General features: G+C 55.4%; 1 long non-coding RNA gene across 1 annotated transcript; it reads left to right on the plus strand.

Moving 5' to 3' along the window:
* Positions 1-18622: 18622 nt before the first annotated feature.
* Positions 18623-27510, plus strand: LOC140389365 (uncharacterized). The gene is made up of 2 exons (XR_011934362.1): positions 18623-18954; positions 27118-27510. It is a non-coding gene; the product is annotated as an uncharacterized lncRNA (long non-coding RNA).
* Positions 27511-27795: the final 285 nt, after the last annotated feature.

Raw genomic sequence — 27795 nt, forward strand, 5'->3', positions numbered from 1 at the left:
CGTAGAAGATCTTACAAGAGAGGGGGCGGTCCTGGAATTATTTTTTGGTGACAAAGCTGGGCAAGTGATTGAAGTATCATGGTGGAATGTTTTGCAGACAGTGATTATAACTCCGTCAGATTCAAGTTTGTTCTGGAAAAGGACAAGGATAGGCCTGAGATCAAAGTTGTAAACTGGGGAAAGGTTGATTTTAATTAGATCAGTTATGATTTGGCCAGAGTGGACTGGGAGCAGACATTTCGGTCAATCTGTGACAGAACAGTGGGACACATCAAGAAGCATTGGATCAGGAGAAAAAGGGATGCTTATGGTAGATATCGAGGGCTCAAAACAACAGAAACCCTCCAGGTATACAGAGGGAATTTAAAAAGGAAATTAAGAGACCAAAAAGGGGACATGAAGGGATATTGGCAGGTAATATAAAGGAAAATCCAAAGTTGTTTTACAAGTACATTGAGGGTAAAATGATAATTAGGGGAAGAGTAGGGCCCATTAAAGACCACAGTCGTAATTTGTGTTTCGAGATGGAGGATGTAGGGAGGGGTCTAAACGAATACTTTGTGTTGATGTTCACTCATGAGAGGGAAAATATGGGTATTTTGTTTCATAAATTTAGATACCCAATTATTTTTTCCAATTAAGGGGCAATTTAGTATCTCTGGACTCTCCAGCGCAAAGTTTAGTGCTTGTACCATATGTTTTTTGTAGAAATGTGTTGTGAACTGTGTTAATAATCAGAGTATCCCCCCCCCCCCCCCCCCACCTCCCCATACATTGGTACTGAGGGGAGGGTACCCTGTTTCTCCAACACAAAATTAGTGTTTGTACTGTTTGGCCTTGTGTATATTTTTTACCGTTTTAATAAAAAGATATGGCCAATCCACCTACCCTGCCCATCTTTTTGGTTTTGGGGGGTTTATCCTTTCCTCACTTCTTGAATAATGGTACAACATTGGCTATCCTCCAGTTCTCTGGCACCTCTCCTGTGGCCAGGGAGGATTGAAAATTATTGCCAGCTATTTCCTCCCTTGCCTCACTCAACAGCCTGGGATATAATTCCTGTGGCCAGACCACTCAGAAGCTCCTTTCTGTCCTTGTTAATCTCTTTAATTTTATTATAGTCCTTCTCCCTGATTTCTATACCCACACTTTCTAAGGGCAGCACGGTGGCGCAGTGGTTTGCACTGCTGCCTCATGGCGCCGAGGACCCAGGTTCGGTCCCAGGTCACTGTCCGTGTCGAGTTTGCAGATTTTCCCGTGTCTGCATGGGTTTTACCCCCAGACAGAGCACGTGTACTGTTGATCTCTCTGACATAAACAGACTATCTCGTGATCATTTGGAGAATTCAGAATTATAAATGATCACAGGAGTGAATGTAAACCTAATGTGCTTCTGTTAAAAGGTGTTTCTTTTGTCTTCTAGATGTTGTTTGGGAAGTTATTAAGGATTATTTAGTGTTGTATTCTTTAGGGGTTGTATTTGAATTGATGGTTGCTAAGATATTGACTGTATGTTTTAAAAAGGTTTACTTGAGTTCATAGAAGAAACTTTGTTTTGCTTTAAAAAACACTTTTACATTTCTGCTGTACCACACCTGTAGAGTGGGCCGTGTGCTCCCCATACCACAATCTATTAAAGGTTGTGGGTCAGGTGAACTCCATGATACACTTTGGGGTTCTCTAAACCCTGGCCCATAACACGCCATCCCTGGAATCAGCCTGGTAAATCTTCGCTGCACTCCTTCGAGAGCAAGAACCTCCTTCCTCAGAGAAGACCAAAACTGCACACAATACTCCAGGTGTGGCCTCACCGAGGCTCTGTATAATTGCAGCGACACATCCCTGTTTCTGTACTCGAAACCTCTCGCAATGAAGGCCAACATACCATTAGCCTTCTGTACCTCCTGCTGCACCTGCATACTTACCTTCAGCAAATGGTGCACAAGGACATCCAGGTCCCACTGCACACTCCTCGCTTCAAACATACAACCATTCAGGTAGTAATCTGTCTTATTGTTTTTGCTTCCAAAGTGAATACCCTTCACTTATCCAAATTTTACTGCATATGCCATTGATTTGCCCACTCGCCCAACCTATCCAGATCATGCTGTAGGATCCCTGCATCCACGTCACAGTTCACCCTCCCACCCAACTTGGTATCTGCAAATTGTGAGGTGTTACATTTTGTTCCCTCATCAAAATCATTAATATATATTGTGAATAGTTGGGGTCCCAGCACCGATCTCTATGGTACCCCACTAGTTACTGCCTGCCAATTTGAAAAGGACCCATTAATCCCTACTCATTGTTTCCTCTTTGCCAACCAGTTTTCTATCCAGCTCAATACATTTCCCCCAATCCCATACGCTTTAATTTTGCACAATAATCTCTTATGCAGGACTTTTTCAAACGCCTTCTGAAAGTCCAAATATACCACATCGACTGGCTCCCGCTCGTCAACTGTACTGGTTACATCTTCAAAAAATTCCAACAGATTTGACAAGCTTGATTTTCACTTCATAAATCCATGCTGACTCTGACTGATCCTGCCACTGCTTTCTAAATGTTCCGCTATAATGTCCTTGATAATGGATTCAAGAATTTCCCCCACACCAATGTTAGGCTTTCTGGTCCATGATTCCTCTCCAAATACAGATCATCCCATTTATCTTTCTGAAAAAGGACTTAGGAACAAAGATAGGGAGGTTCTGAAATACAAACAGTAATTTGGGCAGCACTGCAACTTTCACCGTCTGAACACACCCTGCCAAAGGCAAGGTTAACACATCTCACCTCTTGATGTCCACCTTCATATCCTCCACCGATTGCACCAAGTTCAACTTATGCAGTTGGGCCCAACTCCGCACCACCAGTATCCTGAGATAGCGGAAACTCTCCCCCACCCCCCGGAACGGCAACTCCACCAACCTCCTCTCCTGCCCCTTGGCATTTATCAGGGACACCTCGTTTTTCCCCATGTTCAATTTCTATCCTGAGAAACGGCCAAAATCCCCCATGATTCTATCAAATCTCCCTCCCGGGTAGGAAATGTACAACAGGAGGTTGTCCGCACAAAGAGACCCTGGGCCTGATTCTCGGTCGGCTGGCACCGGAATCGGGTAATGTGGTTCGGCAGAGGATTGGCTTTGACACCAAAATCGTGGTGGGCACCGGTTGAACGTCAAAATGCAATTCTCTGGTTCTTTGACAGCAGCGTCAAAGCGTTCCACTCTGCATGTACAGTAGACGCCGTTGGCATATCATTAGTGGGCCTGACCCGGTATTGTCCCGGGTCTCCGCGATTCTCCGCTACAACTGGGGAGAATTTTCGAAGGCGAGTTTCACTTCGGCTTCTAAAAATCGAGAAACAGGCACCGTGGATGATGATGGAGGGGGAGAGAGGAGGGAGGACATGAGAGGTGCGAGCGTGGGCTGCTGCACCTGACACAGGCCGGGCTGGATGAGGGGGTGCAGGGGTTGACGGATGGAGGGCCGTGATGACCCCCCCCCCCCCCCCCCCCCCACTGAACTGGGACAGTGTCCGAGCATGAAACACCCACTGACCACTTACATTAGACCCTGGTTCTAGCCCAGAGTGACACTGGCTATATGGGTGCTCCCACCCCCGCTCCAGCCCCCACATTCCCAGCCCACGACCACCCGCACCCCACCCCCAACCTTCACCCCAACACTCCCACGTCCCAGTCCCACTCACCCAACCCATCTCCCCTGCACTCCAGCCCCCCACCCCACCCTCAACCACAACCTCTCCTCCCCCAACTAGCTGCCGGTGGGACATCATGCGGCCCACCCACGGACAACTCCCACTGTAGCAGCTACGGGGAGCACCGGACCGGGGGTGGGTCACAGACCGTACCGTTGGCAAGGGCGGAGCCAGCCGATGGCATCCCTGGCAGCAGGGCAGGCACTAGGGGCAGAGGCCCCCATGGTGCTGGGCACCAACGGACCTGTGGTGCTGGGATCGGGGAGGGGGAGAGACATGCAGAATGCGCAGTGCCAACTGAATCCACCATGTAGCCCAGTGGACCCGGCTGGGCACAGGGGTATGCACCATGCTAACATGTCGGCATTTCCCCCCCATGCAGACAATGAATATTGGAATTCAACCAGCATTGGTGGTGTTTATCCTAGCCGCTGCAGCCTTGGGAGATGCCCTGCGGCTGTTTGAGCTGGAGTAGCTCGAGGAGGAGGAAGCTGCTTCAGCAGAGTGTGCCCCAGAGGAAAAGGGTGCAGCTCTGCGGATGGAGAGCGAGCCGCCCAACAGGCCAAGGAGAAGGAGGTGCCAAGGAGGCACTGCACGAGGCCTCGTGTGGACCACCACCGCCCGTCGGACCGGGCATGCCGTCAAAGACTCCGGCTGGACAGGGAGGCAGTGCGACATGTCTGCCAGATGATGGCGCACCTGGCACCGCGAGTGTATGGGGAGGACACCCGCTCCCAGTAGCTGTCAAGGTGACGGTCGCCCGGAATGTTTACCCCACGCGGTTCTTCCAGGTGCCCAGTGGGGCCCTGTCTGGAAACTCACAGACCACGGTGCACAGGTGCATCCGCGCCATCACCGAGGCCCTATAAGCCCAGGCTGCTGAATACATCCACTTCAATGTGGACTGAGCCCACCAGAATGCCCGGGCAGCGGGGTTCGCCACTATCGCCGGGATGCTCTGGGTACAGGCGGTGATCGAAGAGATGCATGTCCCACTATGAGCACTGGCTGATGAAAGGCCACTCTACAGCAACCGAATGTGACTATCAGCTGTGCATCATGGGTGACACAGTGGCACAATGGTTAGCACTGCCCCCTCACAGCTCCAGGGACCTGGGTTCAATTCCAGCCTCAGATGACCGTGTGTGTGGAGTTTGCACTTACCGTGTCTGCGTGGGTTTCCTCCGTGTGCTGCGGTTTCCTCCCACAGTCCAAAAGGTGTGCACGTTGGGTGAATTTGCCATGCTAAATTGACCCTTAGTGTCCAAATGGTTCGGTGGGGTTACTGGGGTTTACGGGGATAGGATGGGGACATGGGCTGAAGTAGGCTGCTATTTACAAAGGCCGAATAAATCTCGATGGGCCGAATGGCCTTATGCACTGTACATTCTATGATCATACACCTCTGCACAAGGCTCCTGGACGACAGGGGTGATACACTGCGGTCCTGGCTGATGACACTGATCCAGAGGCCACAGACTGATGCGGAGACCCGATACAACGACGCCCACACAGTGACCAGGATGATCGAGCGGTGCTTTGGCATCCTGAAGATGCCCTCCAGTATGACGTTGCAAGGGTTGCCCACAGGGCAGCCTGCTGCATCTTCCAAAACATCGTGCATCAGGACGATGCGCTGAAGGAGGAGGATGAACGCCAGGCCTCGTCTGATGTGGAGGAGGTGGGGGAGTGCGAGAGTGGACAGAACATGGAGCACAGGTAGGCTCAGGAGGCCGCACGTCGTCTGCACCAGGGCCAACGTTCACCAGGGCCAATGCTCATGGGATGGTCTGATCACCTCCAGGTTCACCAACTGGGGGTAGTGGAATCAGTCCAGGTGCCGCGCCAGTTTGCCTGTCGGGAAAGTCCATGAATTCTGCGGCGGTGTCAACACTCAGGGTGCGATTCACTGGCTCAATTTTCTAAGTGCGCTAGCGAGTGGGAAATGTCACGCGTTTCCCGGCGTCGGCCGAGCGAAGCCGGCAACGCTATTCAACGTTAATTGGTCCACTTCACGCTTCTCGCCCCGAATGCCGGCGCGCCAGCTGATTCGCCAGGACCGTGCTCAGCAACCCCGCCAACAAGGTCAAGCAGCATCTGCTCAGCCCAACCCCAGCCAGCTCACAACAATCGGACCGAGAAGACCGGCCCCAATGCTGATCTGGGGAGGCCCTTGGACCCGATGGAGGCCCGGAGGGATGTCCTGTTCCCCCGAGGGTCCTGGAGGGTGAGCCACAAGGCAGCCAGTGCTGCCTGGGACAAGGTGGTGGCAGCAGTCAGCTCGGGCACTGTGGCCAGGAGGACTGGTCTCCAGTGTCGGGAAACGGTCAACAACCTACATCGGGCAGCACGAGTGAGTAGACACCATCGCCGCACCCCCCAACTCCCAAAGGAAGCATCGCCCAAGGCAACCCCCAACCCTCCCTTCATCCCGCTAACTCTTCAGCACTCCCGCCACCCACCCCTTCAACCCTCCCTCCAACCCTCCCAATTCAATCCTCCCTCCACCCACCCCTTCAACACTCCTTCCATCCCAACCCTCCCTTCACACACCCTCCCCGGCAACTGTGAACCGCGCATGTGGCTAACGATGCTCCCTCTGTGTCCCTCCAGGAACAGTTCTCCCATAATCGGCGGGAGAGAGCCCAGACTTGCAGTGGGGTGCCGGACTTGGGAATCCTCACCTCCTTTGAAGGGCGGGCCCTGGAAGTGACTGGGGTGGCCAAGGACAGGGCGGTCACCAACACGGAGGCTGGCGGACGCTGCAGAGGTGAGGAGCCACCGGGTCTACACGGAGGGCCTGTCAAACGTGAGCACTGATTGCCTTATTGATTGACCCACCCCTCCCCTCCCACTGACCACCTGTCCACTCTCCCTCAGGCCCTCCAGCCGGCAGCACCGACCCATCCCGGGCGGCCCCCTCTCCTGACTCTGAGCAGAACACCTCGGGGATGAGCTCCGAGGCTGCAACTGTTATAGTTGCGGCTCAGCTGTCATCCCCACCCTCCACCAACACAGATACACACACCTCGGTGCGACATGTTAGTGGTCAGGCTTTGGGGCACACTCTGGTGAGCACCACACAACTGCTGCTGATGCACATCAGGTGGAGACAGGAACCCCCGGGTGAGACAGCAGTCAGACGCTGCTGGATCCCAGGACCCAGCTGGGTTTCAGCTTGATGCTCAGCCTGTGATACAGAGGTACCCGGAGCTGATGGAGACGATAGGGAGCAGCCGGGACATTCAAGGGGAGATCTCAGTTTCACTGCAGCAGATCCATAGCCGATTGGAGGAGTCCCAGAGGCTACGGGCACTGGAGATGGTACATAGAGCATAGAACATGGAATATTACAGTGCAGTACAGGCCCTTCGGCCCTCAATGTTGCGCCGACCTGTGAAACCACTCTGAAGCCCATCTACACAATTCCCTTATCATCCATATGTCTATCCAATGATCATTTGAATGCCCTTAGTGTTGGCGAGTCCACTACTGTTGCAGGCAGGGCATTCCACGCCCTTCCTACTCTCTGAGTAAAGAACCTACCTTTGACATCGGTCCTGTATCTATCTCCCCTCAATTTAAAGCTATGTCCCCTCGTGCTAGACATCACCATCCAAGGAAAAAGGTTCTCACTGTCCACCCTATCCAATCCTCTGATCATCTTGGATGCCTCAATTAAGTCACCTTTTAACCTTCTTCTCGCTAACGAAAACAGCCTCAAGTCCCTCAGCCTTTCCTCATAAGATCTTCCCTCCATACCAGGCAACATTCTGGTAAATCTCCTCTGCACCCTTTCCAATGCTCCACATCCTTCCTATAATGCGGCGACCAGAATTGCACGCAATACTCCAAATGCGGCCGCACCAGAGTTTTGTACAGCTGCAACATGACCTCATGGCTCCGAAACTCAATCCCTCGACCAATAAAAGCTAACACACCAGACGCCTTCTTAACAACCCTCTCAACCTGGGTGGCAACTTTCAGGGATCTATGTACATGAACACCGAGATCTCTCTGCTCATCCACACTACCAAGAATCTTACCATTAGCCCAGTACTCTGTCTTCCTGTTATTCCTTCCAAAATGAATCACCTCACACTTTTCTGCATTAAACTCCATTTGCCACCTCTCAGCCCAGCGCTGCAGCTTATCTATGTCCCTCTGTAACTTGTAACATCCTTCCGCACTGTCCACAACTCCACCGACTTTAGTGTCATCTGAAAATTTACTCACCCATCCTTCTACGCCCAGGTCATTTATAAAAATGACAAACAGCAGTGGCCCCAAATCAGATCCTTGTGGTACACCACTAGTAACTGGACTCCAGTCTGAACACTTCCCATCAACCACCACCCTTTGTCTTCTTCCAGCTAGCCAATTTCTGATCCAAACTGCTAAATCACCCTGAATCCCATGCCTCTGTATTTTCTGCAGTAGCCTACCGTGGGGAACTTTATCAAGCGCTTTACTGAAATCCATATACACCATGTCAGCTGCTTCACCCTCATCCACCTGCTTGGTCACCTTCTCAAAGAACTCAATACGGTTTGTGAGGCACGACCTACCCTTCACAAAACCGTGTTGACTATCTCTAATCAAATTATTCCTTTCCAGATGATTATACATCCTATCTCTTATAAACCTTTCCAAGACTTTGCCCACAACAGAAGTAAGGCTCACTGGTCAAGAGCTACCGGGGTTATCTCTACTTCCCTTCTTGAACAAGGGGACAACATTTGCTATCCTCCAGTCTTCTGGCACTATTCCTGTAGACAAAGATGACTTAAAGATTAAAGTCAAAGGCTCAGCAATCTCCTCCCTAGCTTCCCAGAGAATCCGATGATAAATCCTATCCAACCCAGGTGACTTATCTATTTTCACACTTTCCAGAATTGCTGACACTTCCTCCTTATGAACCTCAAGCCCTTCTCGTCTAATAGCCTGAATCTCAGTATTCTCCTTGACAACATTATCTTTTTCCTGTGTGAATACTGACGAAAAATATTCATTTAGCACCTCTCCTATCTCCTCGGTCTCCACGCACAACTTCCAGCTACTGTCCTTGACTGGCCCTACTCTTACCCTAGTCATTTTATTCCTGACATATCTATAGAAAGCTTTAGGGTTACCCTTGATTCTACCTGCCAAAGACTTCTCATGTCCCCTCCTGGCTCTCTCTTTAGGTCCTTCCTAGCTGACTTGTAACTCTCGAGTGCCCGAACTGAACCTTCATGTCTCATCTTTACATAAGCCTCCTTCTTCCTCTTGACAAGTGTTTCGACTGCTTTAGTAAACCACGGTTCCCTCGCTCGACCACTTCCTCCCTGCCTGACAGGTATGTACTTATCAAGGACACGCAGTAGCTGTTCCTTGAACAAGCTCCACATTTCCATTGTGCCCATCCCCTGCAGTTTTCCTCTCCATCCGATGCATCCTAAGTCTTGCCTCATCGCATCATAATTGCCTTTCCCCCAGATATAACTATTGCCCTGCGGTATATACCTATCCCTTTCCATCACTAAAGTAAACGTAATCGAATTGTGATCACTATCACCAAAGTGCTCCCCTACCTCCAAATCTAACACCTGTCCTGGTTCATTACCCAGTACCAAATCCAATATGGCCTCTCCTCTCGTTGGCCTATCTACATACTGTGTCAGGAAACCCTCCTGCACACATTGGACAAAAATAGACCCATCTAAAGTACTCGAACAACAGCATTTCCAGTCAATATTTGGAAAGGTAAAGTCCCCCATAACACCGACCCTGTTGCTTTCGCTCCAATCCAGAAGCATCTTTGCAATCCTTTCATCTACAACCGGCAATGAGTGTCACCAAGGCCAACACTGTTAGGGAGATGACCTCAGAGGAGAGCATGGTGCACGGCATCAGCACAAGTGTGAAGGTGTTGAAGGCATCGCACAGTCGGTGACGGCCATGAGGGTCTCGGCAGTATGTCTGCCTCACTGGGTGATGTCACCCAGTACCAGGCCGAACCTGATGGGGTTCTGCGGGACATGTCCCGCTGTCAGATGGCAATGGCCGAGGTGCTGCTGAGCTTGTCCCAGTCACTGAGGAGCGTTGCCGAGGACGTCGACATGAAGGTATGGACCAAGGGAAACTGACAGGGCTGGCAGTGCCAGATGTGGGGGGCAGCCTGGGCTCAATCCATCTGCCCCTCCGTGCCAAGGTGAACCCCAGGGCCCTATGGGCACTGACTGGGAGGAGGAGGCGCTGTGTGCCAACCCGGAAGGGTCCCATGGGGCGGTGGATCCCCCTAGTTCCACCCCCCTTACAAGGCCGCGTCTCGGAGTCAGCACACGGGACAGGGGGTCACAGCTGTGCATGTGCCGGGGCAAATGATCCGGGGCCCTCCGGCCCGAGACCCCCCAGAGGAGGCTCGCCAGGGGCATCGATGGCCACGGGTCGAGGTAAGCAGCTGGCAGCCTCCACCTCAGATGTGCATCCTGGGGAATCACCATGATTAGTGGAAGAGCTAGGAGGGCCAGGCAAATTGAGGATAACTGTGGGCACTAGGGGACGGGGGATGGGGTAGATAGTGGCTGAGCGCTGGTTGGATGGGTGAGGGGTGGGGGTTGCTGCACCATCAGGAGGGTGGAGACCTGTATTGAACAAGAAACACCCTTTTGCACAACCAGTAGGAAGCCTCTGTCACTTTCTTCCGCAATGCATCGCCCCATGCAGCTGATGGGAGTGAGCGAGCACTCAGCAGACAGGCAGGGGGCAGATTATGGCACAGATTGAGGAATACCAGGGCCCAGATCCCTGCGGGTTAGCATCACTCCCTACCCTCGACAATGAGCCGCAGACAGTGCCGACACAGTACCAGCACCTTGGAGCGATGTGACACACACCCTGGGAGAGTGGGAAATGGGGGTGGTGGGTGGGTAAAGATGCGACGATGGACCAGGCGTGCTATTTAAATCGGATGATATTGAGGGTCTTCCTGGCCCTCAGGACTTGCTGGACCCTCACCGTTGCCACCCTTTCTGCAACCTCTGGCTGGACCTCAGGTTCCTCCCGGGCCTCGCCCTCCAGTCCCTGCTCGTACTGCAGCCTCCTCATTATCCCCGACCCCCTCCTCCTCCGAGGTGGACACATGTTCCTCATCACCAACCTCCAGCTCGTCGCCCTGTTGCTGTGCCAGGTTGTTGATGACACAGCTGACTACAACAAAGCGGGCGACCCTCCGGGTGGTGGACTGGAGTGCACCACCGGAGTGGTCGCGGCATCAGAACCGCATCTTGTCCGATGCACCGCTCAATGACAACCCAGGTGGCTGCATGGGCCTCGCTGTAGCAGGTCTCCACTTCGGTCTCCGGCATCTGTACTGGCGCCATTACCCATGTCCCCAGCGGATATCCCTTATTCCCCCTAGAGCCAACCGCCCATCCTGGGGTGCCCCTCGAAGAGGGCAGGGATGCATGACTGCCCCAGGATGTAGCTATCGTGTACACACCCCGGGAAATGGGCACACACGTGCATTCTCTTCATCTGGTGCTCACAGATGAGCTGTATGTTGAGGTTAACATAGGGCCCCTCCAGATGCCCAAGTGAGCGCGGGGCAACATGCGTGGCATCTGTAACCCCCTCGACCTGGGGCCTCCCGGTGATGGCGGAGATACCTGTTTCCTGGCATCCTGTTGGGCCTGGTCCATGTCAAAGTCGATGTAATCTCTGCCCGGGCACACTGGGCATTTGTGACCTTCGGATGCACCTGTGGACTGTGACCTGCGAGATACCTCACAGGTACCCGCTCGATCCCTGGAATGATCCCGTGACGGTTTAGTGACCTTGGCGGCCACCGGGAATGTTTATCCTCCACCTCCATGTGGTCCCAAGTCTGTGAGGACATGGCACAGGTGTCCCACCATCTCCTTGTTGAGACGCAGCCTCCTGCAGCACACGCTGTCTGTCATTTGTTCAAACAACCAGCAACGCCTGTATACCCTGGGCCATCGCGGGACTCCCTCTCTGGATCTTTCCCTAGCTTGATGGGTGGCCGTGCCCTCAGGGTGTGGAACAAGGTCCGGCACATGGGCCGCTTCCTCGACCATCTGCGGACGCTGCTGCCGCCTTCGCCAGCGTCTGGCCACATCGCAAAGCACCATCATCAATAGAGCAACCTCTACATCCAAAATCCCTGTCAGTGTGTTCAATATCTGTAAGGCATTGGGAGAGGATGTTAGATCGACAAACAGCTGTGGCTCCCACCCCGGGACCCTCCATTCCTCCACCGATTCCCCCCACTCCCACGCCGTGACCATGAACGTCAACCCATGTGCTGCAGGCTGCAGCTAGCTCCCCCTCACTGTGCCCCAGACCTTGTACCCCTGACACCCGCTCACATTATGAGCCGGACCAGGCGCTGGCCCCCTCACGGTTGCTGACGTACCGTCAATTCACCGGGACACTGAGAGAGCGAATGAACGTTAGGCTTTATTAATCATGAACCTGCCTAGCCAGGGTCGGTTGTACAGATGAGTGCCACCCACAGGTGGCCGGTCTAGATATGGCCCCGGTGAGGGCGGAGCCCACCAGGGTCACAGTACAGGACCTGGAAGTAGCTCGTATCACCACTTCCAGGTCATAGGTTACAGTATCATACAGACAGCTCATGCATTAGGTGAATCCATTCATCACATTCACCCCCTGTTAAAAAAATTAAGTCCAGCGGGGGTGACGTGGGGCCATTACATGGTCAGTCATTCTGGAGGCCGGATCGTTCTCTTAGACCTCCTCAGCTCTGGCAGTGCGGCGGGCACGGTTATTGCAGGTGGTGATTCCAGGGGCGTTGTGTCTGGAGCTTGAGCCTTCGTCCGGCGTGTCGGAGACGGTTGGGGGGTGGAGGTAGGCAGGGGGGTGGTGGGTTGCGGCAGTGTCGATGAGTGGCAATACAAAATACCCAGGGGGGTGGGCAGTGGAGAGGGAGGCACGTTGGCAAGGGAACCGGCTGGGGCCAGGTATCGTCGGGAGACCGTATTTTGCCGTCCGTCCTGGTGCGCGATGTAGTCGTACTGGGGGTTGCCGTGCAGCAACTGGACCCTCTCGACCAGGGGGTCGGTCTTATGGCTCCTCATGTACCACCGGAGAAGGACAGGTCCCGGAGTCGTCAGCAAAGATGGAAGCGAGACCCCGGAGATGGACTTCCTGGGGAAGACAAACAAACGGTCGTGAGGGGTCTCGTTCGTGGCTGTGCAGAGGAGCGATCAAATGGAGTGGAGGGCGTCGGGGAGGACCTCCTGCCAGCAGGGGGGGGGGGGGGGGGGGGCGTCGGGAGACTTCTAGGCCTGAGGGCCAGAAGAACAGCCTTCCATACCGTCGCATTCTCCCTGTTCACCTGCCCGTTTCCCTGCGGGTTATAGCTCGTAGTCCTGCTCGAGGCGATGCCTTTGCTGAGCAGGTACTGACGTAGCTCATCGCTCATGAACGATGTGCCCCGGTCACTGTGGACATCGGCAGGGAAACCGAACAGTGTGAAGATGCTGTGCAGTGCCTTTATTACAGTGGCCGAGGTCATGTCACGGCAGGGGACGGCGAAGGGGAAGCGGGAGTACTCATCGATGACGGTGAGAAAGTATATATTACGGTTGGTGAAAGGGAGGGGCCCTTTGAAGTCAATGCTTAAGCGCTCAAAGGCTCGGGATGCCTTTACCAGGCGGGTCTTGTCTGGCCGGTAAAAGTGCGGTTTGCACTCCGCGCAGACTTGGCAGTCCCTGGTCATTGCCCTGACCTCGGTGGAGAAGGGCAGATTGAGGGCCTTAATGAAGTGGGTAAGCCGGGTGACCCCCGGGTGACAGAGGTCATTGTGGATAGCCCGACGTCGGTCATCTTGCGCACTGGCGCATGTGCTGCGGGACAGGGCGTCTGGGGGCTCGTTGAGTTTCCTAGGACGATACTTGATATCGCAATTGTAGATGGAGAGCTCGATCCTCCACCTCAAGGTTTTGTCATTTTTCATTTTGGCCCGTTGTGCATTGTCAAACATGAAGCGACCGACCGATGGTCGGTGACGAGGGTGAACTTCCTACCGGCTAGGTCGTGCCTCCAGTGCTGCATGGCTTCCACTATGGCTTGTGCATCCTTCTCGACCAAGGAGTGTCGAATTTCGGAAGCGTGGAGGGTCCTAGAGAAGAATGCTATTGGTCTACCTCTCTACCTGAAAGGGGATGGACTCGTCCACCGCGTGCATTGCGGCCTTGGTGATGTCGGCCTTGATATATCTGAAGGCTGAGCGGGCCTCATCCGTCAGGGGAAAAATGGTGGTTTGAATAAGTGGGTGGGCTTTGTCCGCATAGTTGGGACCCACTGGGCCTAGTAGAACAGCCCCAGGCATCGTTTTAGGGCCTTGAGGCTGTGGGGAGGGGGGAGTTCTGTGATGGGGCGCATGCGGTCGGGGTCGGGCCCGAGGACTCGTTCTCCACGACGTAGCCAAGGATGGCAAGTTGGGGAGTGCGGAAGACGCACTTTTCTTTGTTGTATGCAAGGGTGAGGGATTGGGCGGCCTAGAGGAACCTCTGAAGGTTGGCGTCATGGTCCTGCTGATCATGGCCGCAGATGGTCACATTGTCCAAGTACGGGTATGTAGCCTACAAACCGTACTGGTCCACCATTCGGTCCATCGTTCTCTGAAAGACCGAGACCCCGTTAGTGACGCCGAAGGGGACTCTGAAGAAGTGGAAGAGTCGGCCGGCTGCTTCAAAGGCAGTGTAGTGGCGCTCTTCCGGGCGGATTGGGAGCTGGTGGTAGGCCGACTTCAGATCGTCCGTTGAGAACACACGGTACTGCGCGATCTGGTTGACCATCTCCGCTATGCGGGGGAGGGGGTACGCATCCAGTTGCGTGAACCGGTTTCTGGTCTGGCCGTAGTCCACAACCATCCGATTCTTTTCCCCGGTCCGGACAACCACTACTTGCGCTCTCCAGGGGCAGTTGCTGGCCTCGATGATCCCTTCCTTCAACAGTCGCTGGACCTTCGACTTGATAAAGGTCAAGTCTAGTCAACTGCTCCGAGTGGCGATGGACTTACAGTCGGAAGTGAGGTTTGCAAAGAGCGAAGGGGGGGGGGGGGGGGCGGGGGGAGATCTTGAGGGTCGCGAGGCTGCATACCATGAGGGGGGGCAAGGGTCCGCCAAACTGTAGGGTCAGGCTTCGGTGATTCCATTGGAAGTCCAATCCGAACAGTAGGGGGGGCGCAGAGGTGAGGGAGGACGTAGAGCTTAGAACGAGCGTACTCTGCGCCCTGCATCGCGAGATTGGCAATACAGCACCCCCGGATCTGCACCGAAATGGAACCGGAGGCAAGGGAGATTGTTTGGGAGGCTGGGTAGGTGTGGAGGGAGCAGCGCATTAACCTGTCGAGTTGGACAAAACTCTCCGTGCTCCCGGAGTTGAAAAGGCAGGGGGTCTCGTGCCCGGACGACCATCATGGAGTTCTTCAGCTGTTTTGGCTGCGACTCTTCGAGGGTGACTGCGCCCAGCTGCGAGTAGTCTGTGTGGTCAGTGGAGTCACAAGATGGCGGCTTCCAAGAGTCGCACGTGTCGGGGTGGGGTGAAGATGGTGACCAAGATGGCCGCCCCCATGAGTCGCCCGTGTCGATCGGTGTTGGAGCCGGCGGCCAAGATGGCAGACCCCCATGAGTCGCACGAGGCTGAAGACGCGTCTGAAGGGGCGTTCAGGGCAGGCACGCAGCCACATTGCGGGGTCTGCGGGTCCATGGGACTGGCCTGGTGCGTTTTCGATTTCTGGGCCTTAGGTCGGCCTAGACAGACTCTAGCGAAGTGCCCCTTTTTCCCCCACAGTCGCTGCGCATCGCTGTGCGGGCTGGGCAACGCTGCCGGGGGTGTTGACCCTGGCCGCAGAAGTAGCACTGCGGTTCCTGGGGCTGGGCTGGCAGGTGCGCTGCGCAGGCCTGTGACGTCGTCGCGTCCGACGGGGGCCGCGACGATGGTGTCCACGAGTGGTTTGCCGGGCCCCCGGGGAACGCACTGAGGCTCTGGTAGGCCATTTCTAATGAGGTAGCTAGCTTTACCGTGTCCCGCAGGTCAAAGGTCCCGTTTTCCAGCAGGCACTGCCTGATGTAGTTCGAGCGGACCCCAGATCTGTAAGTCTCCGGCATGTTGACGGCGAGTAGTGAAGAGGTGTCGGGCGAACACCTCGTTTACGAACTTTACGAAATGAGCCTTGAGGGTTGTGACAGCCACCTCGTACGTGGCCACTTTCTCGATCATTACTGAGATTCGATGTCTCACCCGAGCGTGGAGGAGTCACAGCTTGAGGGTCTCCGTGAGCAGCATTGTGGAGGAGTCGAGGTAGGCCTCGAAGCATCGAAGCCAATGTTCAAATATCCCTTTGGCTTCTGACGTGTGCGTGTCGAGCTCGAGCTTGTCTGGCTTTAGAGCGGCTTCCATGGTGCTGTCTATGGTTAATACATTGTTATACCGTCAATTCACCGGGAGACTGAGAGAGCGAGTGAACATTATTAATCATGAATTTGCCTAGCCAGAGTCGGTTGTACAGATGAGTGCCACCCACAGGTGGCCGGTCTATATATGGCCCTGGTGAGGGTGGAGCCAGAGGCAGAGCCAGAGACAGCGCAGGACCTGGAAGTAGCTCGTATCACCACTTCCAGGTCATCGGTTACAATATCATACAGACAGCTCATGCATTAGGTGAATACATTTCCCACATTGGCACTCACCCACCCTCTGGCCATGGACATATCCCTCGGAGCTGTGTCCCATCCTCTGCGTGTTTGGATGTTGGCTGATGTGTGTGTGGTGTTGCCTCCCGCAGTGTTCAGGCACACTGTCCAGGCACTGCGGTCTGATTGGGATGCTAGGCAATGACTCCCACATGTTACATGGCCCGCTCACCCACAGGAATAACTTGGGTTGTGTGAAATGCTCACTTAACCACAGTTGCCAATTCCTCAGAGGCTATAGCCTTCAAACACGCAGCCATAGACCGCAGCATTCATTGGGGGTATGGCGATTGTATTATGACAGCCATTCACCACGGTATTGTATTGTACTATGTGTCATAATATACACCAGTATCTCATGGTGCAGACACACACACACTGATGGACACACAGCAAGACCAATCAACACACACAACACCGCAGCCAATCACCAGTTAGAGCACACTCACTATAAAGACAGGGGGCATCAGAGTTCCCGCTCATTCGGGATGCAGCTTCCTAGAAGGACAGAGCTGACAGCTTACAGCACAGATCTTCACCATGTGCTGAGTGCATAGACTGGTTAGGACAGGCATAGGTCTTTAGTTTAATCTAACATCGTGTTAACCCACAGTGAAAGTATGTTCAACAGTTTCTAACTTAATAAAATAGTGTTGTACTATTTTAAGTGTTAGTGGCCTGTCTGTCTTCCACGGATCCAGAGCACCCAACACAACACTATGTTGTTGCCCTTGTGGGCTCCACCTATGGACCATTGTATTGCATTACACCACTTTGTATCAGGTTGGTGCCCTTGTTGGCTCCGCCCCCTGGCTCCGCCCCCTTGAGGAGAGGTATATCGAGCTGCTGCCCTGCAGGCGGCTCTCAGTGCAGAGCAGTCGCAGGCAGGCACAGTTCTAGCTGATTAAAGCCACAGTTCACTTCAACTCTCCGTCTCGTGTGGATTGATGGTCGCATCAGGGGGTTATGGGTGATCCGGGGGCAGAAAGGCAGGGACGAGGGTTGCCCCCAGAACGGGTACACATGATCCAGGCATGTTGGCAAGGTGATGCAGCGAGCGGTTGGGCCCCCCGGTTGCCCTCCGCCTCCCCCAGCGCCATCCCCACACTCCAATGGCACCCACTCCTGCAGGGGCTTCCGCACCCCCAGTGGAGGGTCCCCCATCCCCCAAGCACAGGGGCAGCAAGCCCTACACCCCGAGGCTCTTTTCCTCTGAGCAAAGGTTGCTGCTCATTGCCTCAGCTCCCCACAGAAGCCCTTCCATCAGGTACAAGTTTTTAAAAAGGACAAATCAACCCCAGCGTGACCCCTTGCTGGGGAGGCCACTGTGTGAGGGGAGGCCGTTGGATATTGAGTGGCTCTCGTTAATTGTATGGAAATAGGGCTACGTCGAGAGTCTGATCTCCCCTCGCGGAGCAGGCTGGTTGCATCGCAAATTGTCTGGCGCCTGGCACGGTTCCCATTTTTGGCATCAGGCTCGTTTCACTTGAGCGCGAGTGTAATGAGGCCGGACGATCGCGTCCTTAGTCTCAGAAATGCAGAATCCCGCCCAATAGCTCCATTCTAAAGAGTGCACGGACATATGTTTCTGGTTTGTAGGTGGACAGATCTGTGAAAGTGGTCAGAAATAACGAGAGAGTGATTATCAAAATGTATGTGATATTGGCCTTCAGAAAAAGGGGCAGTTAATCCAAAAGCAGGTAAGTATAGGGCAGCACGGTAGCAAAGTGGTCAGCACAATTGCTTCACAGCGCCAAGGTGCCAGGTTCGATTCCTGGCTTACGTCGCTGACTTTGCGGAGTCTGCACGTTCTCCCCGTGTGTGCGAGGGTTTCCTCCGGGTGCCCCGGTTTCCTCCCACAGTTCAAAGGTGTGCAGGTTAGGTGGATTGGCCATGATAAATTGCCCTTAGTGTCCAAAATTGCCCTTAGTGTTGGCTGGGGTTACTGGGTTAGCGGATACGTTAGCGGATAGGATGGAGGTGTGGGCTTGGGGAGGGTGCTCTTTCCAAGAGTCGGTGCAGACTTGATGGGCCGAATGGCCTCCTTCTGCACTGTAAATTCTATGATTCTAACAACTGTGCAGTCAGAATATATATGCAGCAGAAGTGCAGTTCCCTTTAGGAGGGACAGGCTGTCTCTCAGGGTCACACACTCACTGGAACACGAGCCATGAGCACTGCTGCCCCCCTTCTGATTATTCAGCTAACCAGCAGAGTGAGTCATACTTGGCTGAAGGCAACACTCATGGAAATAAGGAGGCAGCATGAAGGAAAATGCCTGTTTCCAATGATATCACCAGAAAGCAGAGACACTGCACATGTGTGTGATCATAAAAGCATCAAATACTCCAAGATTAGACACAACAGAGATCAACACCAGCATTCTGACACTGACTCTGAGACACTCACTGAAGATGCTGGAAGGGCTGCTCCTTGTACTGTTTCTCCCGATGCTGACTCAGTCCAGTCCCACTGGAGCCTTTTCAGATGTCACTGCTGCAGGTAAACATTTGCTCATCTCTCTAAAAACTCAGAACTTGGTGTTCAATATAGTTTAATTCAAACCTATTTAATTTTCTTTGAACGTCACGGTTTGATTGAGTCGGTGATTGTGAGATTGCAAGATTTACTGACTAATTTAGTGTAAACTAGTTCCACAGGTAAATCCCCTGATGGTTTAGTCACTATCTGAGTGGGTCAAGGGGACGGTGGGTGTTGGGAGCTGATCCAGATCAACAATGGAAACACAAACTGCTGCAGGGGTGTTGGGGGAAGGGCGAGTTGTTTGATCTCAGCTGGAGCATTGATCCAGATGGGAGACCCTGTAATTGGCCTCAGAACCCAGGTACTGGTTCGCGATTGACACTCAGGAGGCTGACAAGCTGCAGCCGTATAAACTCACTTCACTCCCCACACACACCATCCATGCCAACAAGATGGCAGCGAGGACAGCAGCACCACGGTTCAGTGATGCCGAGCTTGAGACCCTCGTGGACGCAGTGGAGGAGAGGTGGGTGACCCCGTACCCCAGCCAGGAACGGAGGCTGCCAGTCATCGCTGTTCGCCGTGCCTGGGCACAACTGGCAGAGGCGTTCAGTGCCGTCAGCAACACCGGCCAGCAGTGCCGGTAGAGACTGCGCGACCTCCTCAGGGCGGCCAGGGTCAGGAGGCAGCACTGTGCCCCTCGCACTAATCCCGTCCCACACACCCGTTGCCACATCTCGCCCAACCCGGAGGACGGCCACACGCTGACACCCATATTGGCTGCTGTGGCAGGGTGCCCTGGCCACTGAGGCCGCCAGCTACCCATCCCCTGGGCTGTGTGTGTCGGTCTGTCTAACACCAGCTACCCGTCCCCTGGGCTGTGTGCGTCGGTCTGTCTAACACCAGCTACCCGTCCCCTGGGCTGTGTGCGTCGGTCTGTCTAACACCAGCTACCCGTCCCCTGGGCTGTGTGCGTCGGTCTGTCTAACACCAGCTACCCGTCCCCTGGGCTGTGTGCGTCGGTCTGTCTAACACCAGCTACCCGTCCCCTGGGCTGTGTGCGTCGGTCTGTCTAACACCAGCTACCCGTCCCCTGGGCTGTGTGTGTCGGTCTGTCTAACACCAGCTACCCGTCCCCTGGGCTGTGTGTGTCGGTCTGTCTAACACCAGCTACCCGTCATCTGGGCTGTGTGTGTCGGTCCGTCTAACACCAGCTACCCGTCCCCTGGGCTGTGTGCGTCGGTCTGTCTAACACCAGCTACCCGTCCCCTGGGCTGTGTGTGTCGGTCCGTCTAACACCAGCTACCCGTCCCCTGGGCTGTGTGTGTCCGTCTGTCTAACACCAGCTACCCGTCCCCTGGGCTGTGTGTGTCGGTCTGTCTAACACCAGCTACCCGTCCCCTGGGCTGTGTGTGTCGGTCTGTCTAACACCAGCTACCCGTCCCCTGGGCTGTGTGTTTCGGTCTGTCTAACACCAGCTACCCGTCCCCTGGGCTGTGTGTGTCGGTCTGTCTAACACCAGCTCCCCGTCCCCTGGGCTGTGTGTATCGGTCTGTCTAACACCAACTACCCGTCCCCTGGGCTGTGCGTGTCAGTCTGTCCAACACCAGCTACCCGTCCCCTGGGCTGTGTGTGTCGGTCTGTCTAACACCAGCTACCCGTCCCCTGGGCTGTGTGTGTCGGTCTGTCTAACACCAGCTACCCGTCCCCTGGGCTGTGTGTGTCGGTCTGTCTAACACCAGCTACCCGTCCCCTGGGCTGTGTGTGTCGGTCTGTCTAACACCAGCTACCCGTCCCCTGGGCTGTGTGCGTCGGTCTGTCTAACACCAGCTACCCGTCCCCTGGGCTGTGTGTCGGTCTGTCTAACACCAGCTACCCGTCCCCTGGGCTGTGTGTGTCGGTCTGTCTAACACCAGCTACCCGTCCCCTGGGCTGTGTGTGTCGGTCTGTCTAACACCAACTACCCGTCCCCTGGGCTGTGTGTGTCAGTCTGTCTAACACCAGCTACCCATCCCCTGAGCTCCATGTGTCGGTCTGTCTAACACTGTTTTTTTCTGTTCCCTCACCCCCGAACAAAGGAAGGCCGCCCATAATCGCCGGGAACGGGAGAAAACAGGAGGGGGAACCGCTGGCCCTGTGCCCCCCTCGACCTCCACCATGTGCTGAGCAGTGATGGTGACAGCAGCATGGACGGCAGCCCTCGACACGAGACGCAGGACACCCCGCTGCTTGAGTCGGAGGGTGACAAAGGTTTCCCATCACAGCCGTCTTCAACACTCTCCAACATCCCAGAGACACTCACCTCGTTTCAGCACTTTAGTGAAGAGGCTCGTGGGACACACCCTGCTGCGCACCACACAGCTACTCTGGAACATCAGGCAGAGGTAACAACTCCCGAGGGGGCGGACGGTCAGAGGGCGGGCCGACTCCAGGGACTAGCTGCCGTCCAAACGGCTTTCTGTCTTCTGGACTGGACAGTCCATCTATAGTGGAGATGCCGTCACAGAGACAGGGAATACATGTGGGGTGTCGGCGACCATCCAGCACCTGCAGGTGCAGGTGAAGAGTCCAACCGTGTGCAGGAGCAGGAGCCAACCATGCGTGCCACCTTGACCAACACCACACGTCCACGGTGGAGGCATTGGGGGTGACAGTTGCCGCAATGGATCAGCATGTCCAAGACCTGGGGCATTCTGAGGCCCAGGGCAGGGTTGGCATCTCACAGGCATCCATGTGCCAGAGCCATCGGGAAATTGCAGCAACTCTCCTGATCGTGGCCCAGTCACAGCAGGGCATGGCTGCGAACATCAGTGTCATTGCCCAGACGCTGGCCGACGTGGCGCAGACACAGAGGGAGGTGCCCACTCCCAGAGGGAGCTGGCGCATTCACAGCGTGATGTGGTGCAGTCCCAGAAGGCGAAGGTCCGCTCCCTGTGCTCTATGGCTGCGAGCATGCAGACCCTGGTCAGGACCAAGCGGGCCTCCACGACTGGCAGTGCCAGGTGACGGGGGTGCCTCCACTCCGACTGACCGAGGATCCACATAGGCTTAGCATTCAAGACCATAAGGCCCTAGTTAGACACCAGCTAAGCTGTCACGGGTGCAGGGCACAGTTTCGTTGTAGGGGCTGGGGCACGTATCTGTGTATATTTGTGTACATTAAACAGCTGGTAACACTGTTACAACCTGCCTCGGTGCTCTGTCAGATGGGTCTGAGGGATGGGATGGTCTGGGCTGAGAATAGAGAGGGGGTGCAGGGGGGCGGGACTGGGCAGACTTTGTGTGTGGGCTCGGTTCCTCACCCTCCCCCACCCGACCATCCCCACCACCATCACCCCAGGGATCCGATGGCACCGTGTGATCGAATGCCCAGCTCGCATGTGCAGGAGTCAGGTGATCGGTGAAAAATGCTTCACCCTCCATCCCAGTGTTACTGGCAACCCAGGGCACACACGCCATAGTGCGGCAGGTATGTATCACGGAGGGGACGGTGCGGGAGGGTGCGGTGTGGGGATGGGATGCAGTGTCCATTCCCTCTCGAGTCACCAACCACAAACCCGCCATACCTACAACCTGTGGTCTCTGGATAAGTGTCCTCAACCAAGACCGCAGTGGATATCCCTGTTGCCCAGGAGCCAACCCCCCAATTCGGGGGGGGGGGGGGGGGGGGGGGGGGCATCGTCAGCATGTCAGGAATTGTCGAGTCTGCCTCGTCGTGCACACTGCCTGGGTATTGGGCGCATATGATGGTCACATTTCAGCTGCACGTTCATCAAGTGGAAGCCCTTTGGTTTGTGCAGAGCGACCTGTCTACTGCAGGTGCTCGTAGGGGGACATTCATCGCTTCGATCACCCCCTGGACCTGGGGCATATCGGCATTGGTGATGAACCTTACTGGTGGGCTCGGTCCACATTTAAATGGATGTGCCGGCCGGGCACACAGGGCCTCCACGATGGCGCCGATGCATTTGTGCACCGACCTCTGTGAAATCCCAGATAGGAACCCACTCAGAACCTGGAGGAGTCCATTATGCAGAAGTTCAGGACGGTTGTAACCTTGATGGCCATCGGGAGCGGGTGTCCTTCCCCATTTCACCGTGGTGCCAGGTGTGCCATGATCTGGAAGATATGTCGCACTGTCTCCCTGCTCAGCTGAAGTCTTCAATGACATGCCGTGTCCGGCAGGTACTTGAACGACAGGCCGTGCCGGTACACACGGGGCCTCATGTGATGCCTCTTTGGCACCTCCTCCTCCTCAGCCTGATGGGAAGCCAGCTCTCCATCCTGGGCGGCTGTCTCCTGTTCCTCTGGGGTAAGCTCCCCGGCTGCATGCTCTGCTGCTACACGCTCCACTGCTGCAGCTTCGTCCTCCTCGATCAGCTCTAGCTCGTACAGCCACAGAGCATCCCCCAGGGCTGCAGCGACGAGCAGGAAGGCCACCATTGCTGGTTGTATTCCAATATCCATTGTCTGCAGGGGGTGAAAGGCAGATATGTTACAATGGTGAGTACCCCCATGCCCAAACACTTCCAATGGGCTACACGGTACCCCTGGTTGGCTCTGTGGACCCTGCCCCCGCATGTCCCCCTGCCCATCCCACGCATGATGCTGTCAGTGCCCGGCACCGTGGGGACTCTGGCTCTGTCACCTGTTCCTGCTGCCAGGGGTAGCGTCGCCTGTCGTTTCCCTTGCCAGCGGTACGCTCCGCGACGGCTGTGCCTCTCCGTGTCCTCTCTCTCCCACATCATCCACAACGCCAGTTTCAAGATGTTTAAAACCACAATCTTGCCGTCGGGAATTTGTCACGTTGGTGGCAGAGAATCAGTGAGGCCCCAGAGAATGCTGGGTCGGGCCTGCTAATGATATGCCAACGGTGTTTACTATACGTGCGTTCTGGAACGCATTGACACCACTGTCGAGGTGCCGGAGGGCTATGATTTGCCGTGAAACCGGTTCTTCGCACAGATTTCAGCGTCGGCCGACAGAGAATCTTGTCTTACATCTTCCAACTAACTCAGAATTCCCCCCCACCACCAACCCCACCTCCTGACCCCCACCCTGGTTCTGATGGGAAGGGAAGATCCCGCCATCGCTCTATCCCATTGGCTGTTTGTGGGAGTTTGCTGTGAGTTGATTGGCTGCAGTGGTTCCTATAAAACACTATTGGACTTTCAGGTTTGAGAAACTGTTCGGATCCTTCAGCTGATGGGAAAGTTCTACATAAATATCAAATCTTCCTTCTCTCTGTCTCTGGTATCAGACAGTGGGTATGGGGCTGTCCGTCATGAGGGGAACGCGCCCTCCTCCAAGCAGCCCTTCAGGATAGAGAGTGAGTCTGTGCAGGGTAGGGAGTGGGACAGAGGGAGTGAGTCTGTACAGGGTAGGGAGTGGGAGGGAGGGAATCTGTACAGGGTAGGGAGTGGAAGGGAGGGAGGGAGCTTGTATAGGGTAGGGAGTGGGAGGGAGGGAGGGAGTCTGTACAGGGTAGGGAGTGGGAGGGAGGGAATCTGTACAGGGTAGGGAGTGGAAGGGAGGGAGGGAGCTTGTACAGGGTCGGGAGTGGGAGGGAGGGAGGAAGTCTGTACAGGGTAGGGAGTGGAAGGGAGGGAGGGAGCTTGTACAGGGTAGGGAGTGGGAGGGAGGGAATCTGTACAGGGTAGGGAGTGGGAATGAGGGAGGGAGTCTGCACAGGGTAGGGAGTGGGAGGGAGGGAGGGAGTCTGTATAGGGTAGGGAGTGGGAGGCAGGGAATCTGTACAGGGTAGGGAGTGGGAATGAGGGAGGGAGCTTGTACAGGGTAGGGAGTGGGAGGGAGGGAGTGAGTCTGTACAGGGAAGGGAGTGGGAGGGAGGGAGTCTGCACAGGGTAGGGAGTGGGAGGGAGGGAGTCTGTACAGGGTAGGGTGGGAGGGAGGGAGGGAGTCTGTACAGGGTAGGGAGTGGGAGGGAGGGAGGGAGTCTGTACAGGGTAGGGAGTGGGAGGGAGGGAGGGAGTCTGTACAGGGTAGGGAGTGGGAGGGAGGGAGTCTGTACAGGGTAGGGAGTGGGAGGGAGGGAGTGAGTCTGTCCAGGGTAGTGAGTGGGAGGGAGGGAGGGAGTCTGTACAGGGTAGGGAGTGGGAGGGAGTGAGGGAGTCTGTACAGGGTAGGGAGAGGGAGGGTCTGTACAGGGTAGGGAGTGGGAGGGAGTCTGTACAGGGTAGGGAGTGGGAGGGAGTGAGGGAGTCTGTACAGGGTAGGGAGTGGGAGGGAGGGAGTCTGCACAGGGTAGGGAGTGGCAGGGAGGGAGTCTGCACAGGGTAGGGAGTGGGAGGGAGGGAGTCTGTACAGGGGAGGGAGTGGGAGGGAGGGAGTCTGTACAGGGTAGGGAGTGGGAGGGAGGGAATCTGTACAGGGTAGGGAGTGGGAATGAGGGAGGGAACTTGTACAGGGTAGGGAGTGGGAGGGAGGGAGTGAGTCTGTTCAGGGAAGGGAGTGGGAGGGAGGGAGGGAGGGAGTCTGCACAGGGTAGGGAGTGGGAGGGAGGGAGGGAGTCTGTACAGGGGAGGGAGGGAGTCTGTACAGGGGAGGGAGGGAGGGAGTCTGTACAGGGTAGGGAGTGGGAGGGAGGGAGTCTGTACAGGGTAGTGAGTGGGAGGGAGGGAGGGAGTCTGTACAGGGTAGGGAGTGGGAGGGAGTGAGGGAGTCTGTACAGGGTAGGGAGAGGGAGGGAGTGAGGGAGTCTGTACAGGGTAGGGAGAGGGAGGGAGTCTGTACAGGGTAGGGAGTGGGAGGGAGGGAGGGAGTCTGTACAGGGTAGTGAGTGGGAGGGAGTGAGGGAGTCTGTACAGGGTAGGGAGTGGGAGGAAGGGAGCTTGTACAGGGTAGGGAGTGGGAGGGAGGGAGTGAGTCTGTACAGGGAAGGGAGTGGGAGGGAGGGAGTCTGCACAGGGTAGGGAGTGGGAGGGAGGGAGTCTGTACAGGGTAGGGAGTGGGAGGGAGGGAGGGAGTCTGTACATGGTAGGGAGTGGGAGGGAGTCTGTACAGGGTAGGGAGTGGGAGGGAGGGAGGGATTCTGTACAGGGTAGGGAGTGGGAGGGAGGGAATCTGTACAGGGTAGGGAGTGGGAGGGAGGGAGTCTGTACATGGTAGGGAGTGGGAGGGAGGGAGGGAGTCGGTACAGGGTAGGGAGTGGGAGGGAGGGAGTCTGTACAGGGTAGGGAGTGGGAGGGAGTGAGGGAGTCTGTACAGGGTAGGGAGTGGGAGGGAGTGAGGGAGTCTGTACAGGGTAGGGAGTGGGAGGGAGGGAGGGAGTCTGTACAGGGTATGGAGTGGGAGGGAGGGAGGGAGTCTGTACAGGGTAGGGAGTGGGAGGGAGGTAGGGAGTGGGAGGGAGGGAGGGAGTCTGTACAGTGTAGGGAGTGGGAGGGAGTGAGGGAGTCTGTACAGGGTAGGGAGGGAGTCTGTACAGGGTATGGAGTGGGAGGGAGGGAGGGAGTCTGTACAGGGTAGGGAGTGGGAGGGAGGGAGTCTGTACAGGGTAGGGAGTGGGTCGGAGGGAGGGAGTCTGTACAGGGTAGGGAGTGGGAGGGAGGGAATCTGTACAGGGTAGGGAGTGGGAGGGAGGGAATCTGTACAGGGTAGGGAGTGGGAGGGAGGGAATCTGTACAGGGTAGGGAGTGGGAGGGAGGGAATCTGTACAGGGTAGGGAGTGGGAGGGAGGGAATCTGTACAGGGTAGGGGGTGGGAGGGAGGGAATCTGTACAGGGTAGGGAGTGGGAGGGAGGGAATCTGTACAGGGTAGGGAGTGGGAGGGAGGGAGTCTGTACAGGGTAGGGAGTGGGAGGGAGGGAGTCTGTACAGGGTAGGGAGTGGGAGGGAGGGAGTCTGTACAGGGTAGGGAGTGGGAGGGAGGGATTCTGTACAGGGTAGTGAGTGGGAGGGAGTGAGTCTGTACAGGGTAGGGAGTGGGAGGGAGGGAGTCTGTACAGGGTAGGGAGTGGGAGGGAGGGAGTCTGCACAGGGTAGGGAGTGGGTGGGAGGGAACTCTGGGATTTTATTGAATACAGAAGAACTTACCTTGCTGTGCGGTCCCGGATCAGACCCAGAGACACCGACAGACTCTGCTTCATGGCTTCTCGTTATTCTCCCTCCATCTGCGGAACCAGCTTTTAATTCATTCTTCATGTTTTGTTTAATTTCCAGAGGACGGCAGCGCCGGGACTGGGATTAATCCTGGTGAAAGCGTCCTGACTGGAAGGGATGATGTGAAAGATGCTGAGGAAATGGCGGGGAGAGGGACTGAGGAGCGGTCGTGGGAGTCCGGTCTGGGAAGACGTGGTTAGAGGGGGGAGTTCAAGGGGTTCGGCGGTGGCCGTGGGCGTCGGGTGGTGGCGAGTCGGTTGGAGAACAGGAAATCGGCCTGGGAAAGCTATTGATGGATTCTCTCCCGCCCGAGCTCTCCACATTCTCACTGAATGAAAGCTTCATTCCTGGGAAACAGCCTCTGTTTGATTGCTTCACTCCCCTAACCCCTGACCCTGTATTACTGCTGTCTGAATAATGTGGTGTAATCAGAAATAAAACTTACTGCATTGATCACGGTTCATATCCCTGTCTTGTTTCTCTTCAGGATCAGGGTGTGTGTAAACAAGGTGGGCGGGGTGGAATGGGGCTGGGAACAGATGTGGGTCATACACCATCAATAATACACGACAAGTTGATAAACTTCATGTAGCGCACAATAACTAGTTGATAGAGAGAGAGAGAGAGAGAGGGCTTCGGTGGAATTAGTCGCAGGTGGGAGGAGGAGTTTGGGGGGTGGTTGCGGCTGGGATATGGTATTGTGAAGGGTGAATTCATCCTCGTTGTGTGTGAGACTGA

Source organism: Scyliorhinus torazame, chromosome 14, assembly GCF_047496885.1.
Source record: "Scyliorhinus torazame isolate Kashiwa2021f chromosome 14, sScyTor2.1, whole genome shotgun sequence".
Lineage (NCBI taxonomy): Eukaryota > Metazoa > Chordata > Chondrichthyes > Carcharhiniformes > Scyliorhinidae > Scyliorhinus > Scyliorhinus torazame.